The sequence below is a fragment of the Scyliorhinus torazame genome, chromosome 24 (genome assembly GCF_047496885.1).
Source record: "Scyliorhinus torazame isolate Kashiwa2021f chromosome 24, sScyTor2.1, whole genome shotgun sequence".
Taxonomy (NCBI): domain Eukaryota; kingdom Metazoa; phylum Chordata; class Chondrichthyes; order Carcharhiniformes; family Scyliorhinidae; genus Scyliorhinus; species Scyliorhinus torazame.
In genome coordinates this window covers 4445074-4457889 of record NC_092730.1, presented here as the reverse complement: position 1 = coordinate 4457889, position 12816 = coordinate 4445074, and the positions used below count along the sequence as shown (strand labels likewise).

At 44.3% G+C, this 12816-nt stretch overlaps 1 protein-coding gene across 1 annotated transcript in view; it reads left to right on the top strand.

The window, feature by feature from the left end:
• The window catches only part of LOC140399836 (REST corepressor 3-like), a 117328-nt gene that overhangs the window by 78531 nt on the left and 25981 nt on the right, over window positions 1-12816 (top strand).

Here is a 12816-nt window from a genome sequence, read left to right as displayed (position 1 = left end):
AGGGGTTCGTGGTGGTTTATATATAGAATAACAGATACCCGGGAGTGAGTTACAGACTGGAATCTAATCGAGGGGTACGGGATGGTTTATATATAGAATAACAGATACCCGGGAGTGAGTTACAGACTGGAATCTAATTGAGGGGTTCAGGGTGGTTTATATATAGAATAACAGATACCCGGGAGTGAGTTACAGACTGGAATCTAATCGAGGATTTCGGGGTGGTTTATATATAGAATAACAGATACCCGGGAGTGAGTTGCAGACTGGAATCTAATCAAGGGTTTCGGGGTGGTTTATATATAGAATAACAGATACCCGGGAGTGAGTTACAGACTGGAATCTAATCGAGGGGTTCGGGGTGGTTTATATATAGAGTAACAGATACCCGGGAGTGAGTTACAGACTGGAATCTAATTGAGGGGCTCGGGGTGGTTTATATATAGAATAACAGATACCCGGCAGTAAGTTACAGACTGGAATCTAATCGAGGGGTTCGGGGTGGTTGAGATATAGAATAACAGATACCCGGGAGTGAGTTACAGACAGGAAGATAATCGAGGGGTTCAGGGTGGTTTATATATAGAATAACAGATACCCGGCAGTGAGTTACAGACTGGAATCTAATCGAGGGGTTCTGGGTGGTTTATATATAGAATAACAGATACCCGGCAGTAAGTTACAGACTGGAATCTAATCGAGGGGTTCGGGGTGGTTGAGATATAGAATAACAGATAACCGGGAGTGAGTTACAGACTGGAAGATAATCGAGGGGTTCAGGGTGGTTTATATATAGAATAACAGATACCCGGCAGTAAGCTACAGACTGGAATCTAATCGAGGGGTTCGGGGTGGTTGAGATATAGAATAACAGATACCCGGGAGTGAGTTACAGGCTGGAATCTAATCGAGGGGTTCGGGGTGGTTGAGATATAGAATAACAGATACCCGGGAGTGAGTTACAGACTGGAAGATAATCGAGGGGTTCGAGGTGATTTATATATAGAATAACAGATACCCGGCAGTAAGTTACAGACTGGAATCTAATCGAGGGGTTCGGGGTGGTTGAGATATAGAATAACAGATACCCGGGAGTGAGTTACAGACTGGAATCTAATCGAGGGGTTCAGGGTTGTTTATATATAGAGTAACTGATACCCGGAAGTGAGTTACAGACTGGAATCTAATCGAGGCGTTCGGGGTGGTTTATAAATAGAATAACAGATACCCGGGAGTGAGTTACAGACTGGAATCTAATCGAGGGGTTCAGGGTGGTTTATATATAGAATAACAGATACCCGGCAGTAAGTTACAGACTGGAATCTAATCAAGGGGTTCGGTGTGGTTGAGATATAGAATAACAGATACCCGGGAGTGAGTTACAGACTGGAATCTAATCGAGGGGTTCGGGGTGGTTTATATATAGAATAACAGATACCTGGGAGTGAGTTACAGACTGGAATCTAATCGAGGGGTTCAGGGTGGTTTATATATAGAATAACAGATACCCGGGAGTGAGTTACAGACTGGAATCTAATCGAGGGGTTCTGGGTGGTTTATATGTGGAATAACAGACACCCAGGAGTGAGTTACAGACTGGAATCTAATCGAGGGGTTCTGGGTGGTTTATATGTGGAATAACAGATACCCGGGAGTGAGTTACAGACAGGAATCGAATCGAGGGGTTCGGGGTGGTTTATATATAGAATAACAGATACCCGGGAGTGAGTTACAGACTGGAATCTAATCGAGGGGTTCAGGGTGGTTTATATATAGAATAACAGATACCCGGGAGTGAGTTACAGACTGGAATCGAATCGAGGGGTTCGGGGTGGTTTATATATAGAATAACAGATACCCGGGAGTGAGTTACAGACTGGAATCGCATCGAGGAGTTCGGGGTGGTTTATATACAGAATAACAGATACCCGGGAGTGAGTTACAGACTGGAATCGCATCGAGGGGTTCGGGGTGGTTGAGATATAGAATAACAGATACCCGGGAGTGAGTTACAGACTGGAAGATAATCGAGGGGTTCAGGGTGGTTTATATATAGAATAACAGATACCCGGCAGTAAGTTACAGACTGGAATCTAATCGAGGGGTTCGGGGTGATTGAGATATAGAATAACAGATACCCGGGAGTGAGTTACAGACTGGGATCTAATCGAGCAGTTCAGGGTGGTTTATATATAGAATAACAGATACCCGGAAGTGAGTTACAGACTGGAATCTAATCGAGGGTTCGGGGTGGTTTATATATAGAATAACAGATACCCGGGAGTGAGTTACAGACTGGAATCTAATCGAGGGGTTCAGGGTGGTTTATATATAGAATAACGGATACCCGGCAGTAAGTTACAGACTGGAATCTAATCGAGGGGTTCGGGGTGGTTGAGATATAGAATAACAGATACCCGGGAGTGAGTTACAGACTGGAATCTAATCGAGGGATTCGGGGTGGTTTATATATAGAATAACAGATACCTGGGAGTGAGTTACAGACTGGAATCTAATCGAGGGGTTCAGGGTGGGTTATATATAAAATAACAGACACCCAGGAGTGAGTTACAGACTGGAATCTAATCGAGGGGTTCTGGGTGGTTTATATGTGGAATAACAGATACCCGGGAGTGAGTTACAGACTGGAATCTAATCGAGGGGTTCTGGGTCGTTTATATATAGAATAACAGATACCCGGGAGTGAGTTACAGACTGGAATCTAATCGAGGGGTTCGGGGTGGTTTATATATAGAATAACAGATACCCGGGAGTGAGTTACAGACTGGAATCTAATCGAGGGGTTCGGGGTGGTTTATATACAGAATAACAGATACCCGGGAGTGAGTTACAGACTGGAATCTAATCGAGGGGTTCGGGGTGGTTTATATATAGAATAACAGATACCCGGGAGTGAGTTACAGACTGGAATCTAATCGAGGGGTTCGGGGTGGTTTATATACAGAATAACAGATACCCGGGAGTGAGTTACAGACTGGAATCTAATCGAGGGGTTCGGGGTGGTTTATATATAGAATAACAGATACCCGGGAGTGAGTTACAGACTGGAATCTAATCGATGGGTTCGGGGTGGTTTATATATAGAATAACAGATACCCGGGAGTGAGTTACAGACTGGAATCGAATCGAGGGGTTCGGGGTGGTTTATATATATCGAATAGCAGATACCCGGGAGTGAGTTACAGACTGGAATCTAATCGCGGGGTTCGGGGTGGTTTATATATAGAATAACAGATACCCGGGAGTGAGTTACAGACTGGAATCTAATCGAGGGGTTCAGGGTGGTTTATATATAGAATAACAGATACCCGGGAGTGAGTTACAGACTGGTATCTAATCGAGGGGTTCGAGGTGGTTTATATATACAATAACAGATACCTGGGAGTGAGTTACAGTCTGGAATCTAATCGACGGGTTCTGGGTGGTTTATATATAGAATAACAGACACCCGGGAGTGAGTTACAGACTGGTTTCTAATCGAGGGGTTCGGGGTGGTTTATATATAGACTAACAGATACCCGGGAGTGAGTTACAGACTGGAATCTAATCGAGGGGTTCGGGGTGGTTTATATATAGAATAACACATACCCGGGAGTGAGTTACAGACTGGAATCTAATCGAGGGGTTCGGGGTGGTTTATTTCTAGAATAACAGATACCCGGGAGTGAGTTACAGACTGGAATCTAATCGAGAGGTTCGGGGTGGTTTATATATAGAATAACAGATACCCGGGAGTGAGTTACAGACTGGAATCTAATCGAGGGGTTCGGGGTGGTTTATATATAGAATAACAGATACCCGGGAGTGAGTTACAGACTGGAATCTAATCGAGGGGTACGGGATGGTTTATATATAGAATAACAGATACCCGGGAGTGAGTTACAGACTGGAATCTAATTGAGGGGTTCAGGGTGGTTTATATATAGAATAACAGATACCCGGGAGTGAGTTACAGACTGGAATCTAATCGAGGATTTCGGGGTGGTTTATATATAGAATAACAGATACCCGGGAGTGAGTTGCAGACTGGAATCTAATCAAGGGTTTCGGGGTGGTTTATATATAGAATAACAGATACCCGGGAGTGAGTTACAGACTGGAATCTAATCGAGGGGTTCGGGGTGGTTTATATATAGAGTAACAGATACCCGGGAGTGAGTTACAGACTGGAATCTAATTGAGGGGCTCGGGGTGGTTTATATATAGAATAACAGATACCCGGCAGTAATTACAGACTGGAATCTAATCGAGGGGTTCGGGGTGGTTGAGATATAGAATAACAGATACCCGGGAGTGAGTTACAGACAGGAAGATAATCGAGGGGTTCAGGGTGGTTTATATATAGAATAACAGATACCCGGCAGTGAGTTACAGACTGGAATCTAATCGAGGGGTTCTGGGTGGTTTATATATAGAATAACAGACACCCGGGAGTGAGTTACAGACTGGTTTCTAATCGAGGGGTTCGGGGTGGTTTATATATAGACTAACAGATACCCGGGAGTGAGTTACAGACTGGAATCTAATCGAGGGGTTCGGGGTGGTTTATATATAGAATAACACATACCCGGGAGTGAGTTACAGACTGGAATCTAATCGAGGGGTTCGGGGTGGTTTATTTCTAGAATAACAGATACCCGGGAGTGAGTTACAGACTGGAATCTAATCGAGAGGTTCGGGGTGGTTTATATATAGAATAACAGATACCCGGGAGTGAGTTACAGACTGGAATCTAATCGAGGGGTTCGGGGTGGTTTATATATAGAATAACAGATACCCGGGAGTGAGTTACAGACTGGAATCTAATCGAGGGGTACGGGATGGTTTATATATAGAATAACAGATACCCGGGAGTGAGTTACAGACTGGAATCTAATTGAGGGGTTCAGGGTGGTTTATATATAGAATAACAGATACCCGGGAGTGAGTTACAGACTGGAATCTAATCGAGGATTTCGGGGTGGTTTATATATAGAATAACAGATACCCGGGAGTGAGTTGCAGACTGGAATCTAATCAAGGGTTTCGGGGTGGTTTATATATAGAATAACAGATACCCGGGAGTGAGTTACAGACTGGAATCTAATCGAGGGGTTCGGGGTGGTTTATATATAGAGTAACAGATACCCGGGAGTGAGTTACAGACTGGAATCTAATTGAGGGGCTCGGGGTGGTTTATATATAGAATAACAGATACCCGGCAGTAAGTTACAGACTGGAATCTAATCGAGGGGTTCGGGGTAGTTGAGATATAGAATAACAGATACCCGGGAGTGAGTTACAGACAGGAAGATAATCGAGGGGTTCAGGGTGGTTTATATATAGAATAACAGATACCCGGCAGTGAGTTACAGACTGGAATCTAATCGAGGGGTTCTGGGTGGTTTATATATAGAATAACAGATACCCGGCAGTAAGTTACAGACTGGAATCTAATCGAGGGGTTCGGGGTGGTTGAGATATAGAATAACAGATAACCGGGAGTGAGTTACAGACTGGAAGATAATCGAGGGGTTCAGGGTGGTTTATATATAGAATAACAGATACCCGGCAGTAAGCTACAGACTGGAATCTAATCGAGGGGTTCGGGGTGGTTGAGATATAGAATAACAGATACCCGGGAGTGAGTTACAGGCTGGAATCTAATCGAGGGGTTCGGGGTGGTTGAGATATAGAATAACAGATACCCGGGAGTGAGTTACAGACTGGAAGATAATCGAGGGGTTCGAGGTGATTTATATATAGAATAACAGATACCCGGCAGTAAGTTACAGACTGGAATCTAATCGAGGGGTTCGGGGTGGTTGAGATATAGAATAACAGATACCTGGGAGTGAGTTACAGACTGGAATCTAATCGAGGGGTTCAGGGTGGTTTATATATAGAGTAACTGATACCCGGAAGTGAGTTACAGACTGGAATCTAATCGAGGCGTTCGGGGTGGTTTATAAATAGAATAACAGATACCCGGGAGTGAGTTACAGACTGGAATCTAATCGAGGGGTTCAGGGTGGTTTATATATAGAATAACAGATACCCGGCAGTAAGTTACAGACTGGAATCTAATCAAGGGGTTCGGTGTGGTTGAGATATAGAATAACAGATACCCGGGAGTGAGTTACAGACTGGAATCTAATCGAGGGGTTCGGGGTGGTTTATATATAGAATAACAGATACCTGGGAGTGAGTTACAGACTGGAATCTAATCGAGGGGTTCAGGGTGGTTTATATATAGAATAACAGATACCCGGGAGTGAGTTACAGACTGGAATCTAATCGAGGGGTTCTGGGTGGTTTATATGTGGAATAACAGACACCCAGGAGTGAGTTACAGACTGGAATCTAATCGAGGGGTTCTGGGTGGTTTATATGTGGAATAACAGATACCCGGGAGTGAGTTACAGACAGGAATCGAATCGAGGGGTTCGGGGTGGTTTATATATAGAATAACAGATACCCGGGAGTGAGTTACAGACTGGAATCTAATCGAGGGGTTCAGGGTGGTTTATATATAGAATAACAGATACCCGGGAGTGAGTTACAGACTGGAATCGAATCGAGGGGTTCGGGGTGGTTTATATATAGAATAACAGATACCCGGGAGTGAGTTACAGACTGGAATCGCATCGAGGAGTTCGGGGTGGTTTATATACAGAATAACAGATACCCGGGAGTGAGTTACAGACTGGAATCGCATCGAGGGGTTCGGGGTGGTTGAGATATAGAATAACAGATACCCGGGAGTGAGTTACAGACTGGAAGATAATCGAGGGGTTCAGGGTGGTTTATATATAGAATAACAGATACCCGGCAGTAAGTTACAGACTGGAATCTAATCGAGGGGTTCGGGGTGATTGAGATATAGAATAACAGATACCCGGGAGTGAGTTACAGACTGGGATCTAATCGAGCAGTTCAGGGTGGTTTATATATAGAATAACAGATACCCGGAAGTGAGTTACAGACTGGAATCTAATCGAGGGTTCGGGGTGGTTTATATATAGAATAACAGATACCCGGGAGTGAGTTACAGACTGGAATCTAATCGAGGGGTTCAGGGTGGTTTATATATAGAATAACGGATACCCGGCAGTAAGTTACAGACTGGAATCTAATCGAGGGGTTCGGGGTGGTTGAGATATAGAATAACAGATACCCGGGAGTGAGTTACAGACTGGAATCTAATCGAGGGATTCGGGGTGGTTTATATATAGAATAACAGATACCTGGGAGTGAGTTACAGACTGGAATCTAATCGAGGGGTTCAGGGTGGGTTATATATAAAATAACAGACACCCAGGAGTGAGTTACAGACTGGAATCTAATCGAGGGGTTCTGGGTGGTTTATATGTGGAATAACAGATACCCGGGAGTGAGTTACAGACTGGAATCTAATCGAGGGGTTCTGGGTCGTTTATATATAGAATAACAGATACCCGGGAGTGAGTTACAGACTGGAATCTAATCGAGGGGTTCGGGGTGGTTTATATATAGAATAACAGATACCCGGGAGTGAGTTACAGACTGGAATCTAATCGAGGGGTTCGGGGTGGTTTATATACAGAATAACAGATACCCGGGAGTGAGTTACAGACTGGAATCTAATCGAGGGGTTCGGGGTGGTTTATATATAGAATAACAGATACCCGGGAGTGAGTTACAGACTGGAATCTAATCGAGGGGTTCGGGGTGGTTTATATACAGAATAACAGATACCCGGGAGTGAGTTACAGACTGGAATCTAATCGAGGGGTTCGGGGTGGTTTATATATAGAATAACAGATACCCGGGAGTGAGTTACAGACTGGAATCTAATCGATGGGTTCGGGGTGGTTTATATATAGAATAACAGATACCCGGGAGTGAGTTACAGACTGGAATCGAATCGAGGGGTTCGGGGTGGTTTATATATATCGAATAGCAGATACCCGGGAGTGAGTTACAGACTGGAATCTAATCGCGGGGTTCGGGGTGGTTTATATATAGAATAACAGATACCCGGGAGTGAGTTACAGACTGGAATCTAATCGAGGGGTTCAGGGTGGTTTATATATAGAATAACAGATACCCGGGAGTGAGTTACAGACTGGAATCTAATCGAGGGTTTCGGGGTGGTTTATATATAGAATAACAGATACCCGGGAGTGAGTTGCAGACTGGAATCTAATCAAGGGTTTCGGGGTGGTTTATATATAGAATAACAGATACCCGGGAGTGAGTTACAGACTGGAATCTAATCGAGGGGTTCGGGGTGGTTTATATATAGAGTAACAGATACCCGGGAGTGAGTTACAGACTGGAATCTAATTGAGGGGCTTGGGGTGGTTTATATATAGAATAACAGATACCCGGCAGTAAGTTACAGACTGGAATCTAATCGAGGGGTTCGGGGTGCTTGAGATATAGAATAACAGATACCCGGGAGTGAGTTACAGACAGGATGATAATCGAGGGGTTCAGGGTGGTTTATATATAGAATAACAGATACCCGGCAGTGAGTTACAGACTGGAATCTAATCGAGGGGTTCTGGGTGGTTTAGATATAGAATAACAGATACCCGGCAGTAAGTTACAGACTGGAATCTAATCGAGGGGTTCGGGGTGGTTGAGATATAGAATAACAGATACCCGGGAGTGAGTTACAGACTGGAAGATAATCGAGGGGTTCAGGGTGGTTTATATATAGAATAACAGATACCCGGCAGTAAGCTACAGACTGGAATCTAATCGAGGGGTTCGGGGTGGTTGAGATACAGAATAACAGATACCCGGGAGTGAGTTACAGGCTGGAATCTAATCGAGGGGTTCGGGGTGGTTGAGATATAGAATAACAGATACCCGGGAGTGAGTTACAGACTGGAAGATAATCGAGGGGTTCGAGGTGGTTTATATATAGAATAACAGATACCCGGCAGTAAGTTACAGACTGGAATCTAATCGAGGGGTTCGGGGTGGTTGAGATATAGAATAACAGATACCCGGGAGTGAGTTACAGACTGGAATCTAATCGAGGGGTTCAGGGTGGTTTATATATAGAGTAACTGATAGGCAGTAAGTTACAGACTGGAATCTAATCGAGGGGTTCGGGGTGGTTGAGATATAGAATAACAGATACCCGGGAGTGAGTTACAGACTGGAATCTAATCGAGGGGTTCAGGGTGGTTTATATATAGAGTAACTGATACCCGGAAGTGAGTTACAGACTGGAATCTAATCGAGGCGTTCGGGGTGGTTTATAAATAGAATAACAGATACCCGGGAGTGAGTTACAGACTGGAATCTAATCGAGGGGTTCAGGGTGGTTTATATATAGAATAACAGATACCCGGCAGTAAGTTACAGACTGGAATCTAATCAAGGGGTTCGGTGTGGTTGAGATATAGAATAACAGATACCCGGGAGTGAGTTACAGACTGGAATCTAATCGAGGGGTTCGGGGTGGTTTATATATAGAATAACAGATACCTGGGAGTGAGTTACAGACTGGAATCTAATCGAGGGGTTCAGGGTGGTTTATATATAGAATAACAGATACCCGGGAGTGAGTTACAGACTGGAATCTAATCGAGGGGTTCTGGGTGGTTTATATGTGGAATAACAGACACCCAGGAGTGAGTTACAGACTGGAATCTAATCGAGGGGTTCTGGGTGGTTTATATGTGGAATAACAGATACCCGGGAGTGAGTTACAGACTGGAATCGAATCGAGGGGTTCGGGGTGGTTTATATATAGAATAACAGATACCCGGGAGTGAGTTACAGACTGGAATCTAATCGAGGGGTTCAGGGTGGTTTATATATAGAATAACAGATACCCGGGAGTGAGTTACAGACTGGAATCGAATCGAGGGGTTCGGGGTGGTTTATATATAGAATAACAGATACCCGGGAGTGAGTTACAGACTGGAATCTAATCGAGGGGTTCAGGGTGGTTTATATATAGAATAACAGGTACCCGGGAGTGAGTTACAGACTGGAATCGAATCGAGGAGTTCGGGGTGGTTTATATACAGAATAACAGATACCCGGGAGTGAGTTACAGACTGGAATCGCATCGAGGGGTTCGGGGTGGTTGAGATATAGAATAACAGATACCCGGGAGTGAGTTACAGACTGGAAGATAATCGAGGGGTTCAGGGTGGTTTATATATAGAATAACAGATACCCGGGAGTGAGTTACAGACTGGAATCTAATCGAGGGGTTCAGGGTGGTTTATATATAGAATAACGGATACCCGGCAGTAAGTTACAGACTGGAATCTAATCGAGGGGTTCGGGGTGGTTGAGATATAGAATAACAGATACCCGGGAGTGAGTTACAGACTGGAATCTAATCGAGGGGTTCGGGGTGGTTTATATATAGAATAACAGATACCTGGGAGTGAGTTACAGACTGGAATCTAATCGAGGGGTTCAGGGTGGGTTATATATAAAATAACAGACACCCAGGAGTGAGTTACAGACTGGAATCTAATCGAGGGGTTCTGGGTGGTTTATATGTGGAATAACAGATACCCGGGAGTGAGTTACAGACTGGAATCTAATCGAGGGGTTCTGGGTGGTTTATATGTGGAATAACAGATACCCAGGAGTGCGTTACAGACTGGAATCTAATCGAGAGGTTCGGGGTGGTTTATATATAGAATAACAGATACCCGGGAGTGAGTTACAGACTGGAATCTGATCGAGGGGTTCGGGCTGGTTTATATATAGAATAACAGATACCCGGGAGTGAGTTACAGACTGGAATCTGATCGAGGGGTTCGGGGTGGTTTAGATATAGAATAACAGATACCCGGGAGTGAGTTACAGACTGGAAGATAATCGAGGGGTTCAGGGTGGTTTATATATAGAATAACAGATACCCGGCAGTAAGCTACAGACTGGAATCTAATCGAGGGGTTCGGGGTGGTTGAGATACAGAATAACAGATACCCGGGAGTGAGTTACAGGCTGGAATCTAATCGAGGGGTTCGGGGTGGTTGAGATATAGAATAACAGATACCCGGGAGTGAGTTACAGACTGGAAGATAATCGAGGGGTTCGAGGTGGTTTATATATAGAATAACAGATACCCGGCAGTAAGTTACAGACTGGAATCTAATCGAGGGGTTCGGGGTGGTTGAGATATAGAATAACAGATACCCGGGAGTGAGTTACAGACTGGAATCTAATCGAGGGGTTCAGGGTGGTTTATATATAGAGTAACTGATAGGCAGTAAGTTACAGACTGGAATCTAATCGAGGGGTTCGGGGTGGTTGAGATATAGAATAACAGATACCCGGGAGTGAGTTACAGACTGGAATCTAATCGAGGGGTTCAGGGTGGTTTATATATAGAGTAACTGATACCCGGAAGTGAGTTACAGACTGGAATCTAATCGAGGCGTTCGGGGTGGTTTATAAATAGAATAACAGATACCCGGGAGTGAGTTACAGACTGGAATCTAATCGAGGGGTTCAGGGTGGTTTATATATAGAATAACAGATACCCGGCAGTAAGTTACAGACTGGAATCTAATCAAGGGGTTCGGTGTGGTTGAGATATAGAATAACAGATACCCGGGAGTGAGTTACAGACTGGAATCTAATCGAGGGGTTCGGGGTGGTTTATATATAGAATAACAGATACCTGGGAGTGAGTTACAGACTGGAATCTAATCGAGGGGTTCAGGGTGGTTTATATATAGAATAACAGGTACCCGGGAGTGAGTTACAGACTGGAATCGAATCGAGGGGTTCGGGGTGGTTTATATATAGAATAACAGATACCCGGGAGTGAGTTACAGACTGGAATCTAATCGAGGGGTTCAGGGTGGTTTATATATAGAATAACAGATACCCGGGAGTGAGTTACAGACTGGAATCGAATCGAGGGGTTCGGGGTGGTTTATATATAGAATAACAGATACCCGGGAGTGAGTTACAGACTGGAATCTAATCGAGGGGTTCAGGGTGGTTTATATATAGAATAACAGGTACCCGGGAGTGAGTTACAGACTGGAATCGAATCGAGGAGTTCGGGGTGGTTTATATACAGAATAACAGATACCCGGGAGTGAGTTACAGACTGGAATCGCATCGAGGGGTTCGGGGTGGTTGAGATATAGAATAACAGATACCCGGGAGTGAGTTACAGACTGGAAGATAATCGAGGGGTTCAGGGTGGTTTATATATAGAATAACAGATACCCGGGAGTGAGTTACAGACTGGAATCTAATCGAGGGGTTCAGGGTGGTTTATATATAGAATAACGGATACCCGGCAGTAAGTTACAGACTGGAATCTAATCGAGGGGTTCGGGGTGGTTGAGATATAGAATAACAGATACCCGGGAGTGAGTTACAGACTGGAATCTAATCGAGGGGTTCGGGGTGGTTTATATATAGAATAACAGATACCTGGGAGTGAGTTACAGACTGGAATCTAATCGAGGGGTTCAGGGTGGGTTATATATAAAATAACAGACACCCAGGAGTGAGTTACAGACTGGAATCTAATCGAGGGGTTCTGGGTGGTTTATATGTGGAATAACAGATACCCGGGAGTGAGTTACAGACTGGAATCTAATCGAGGGGTTCTGGGTGGTTTATATGTGGAATAACAGATACCCAGGAGTGCGTTACAGACTGGAATCTAATCGAGAGGTTCGGGGTGGTTTATATATAGAATAACAGATACCCGGGAGTGAGTTACAGACTGGAATCTGATCGAGGGGTTCGGGCTGGTTTATATATAGAATAACAGATACCCGGGAGTGAGTTACAGACTGGAATCTGATCGAGGGGTTCGGG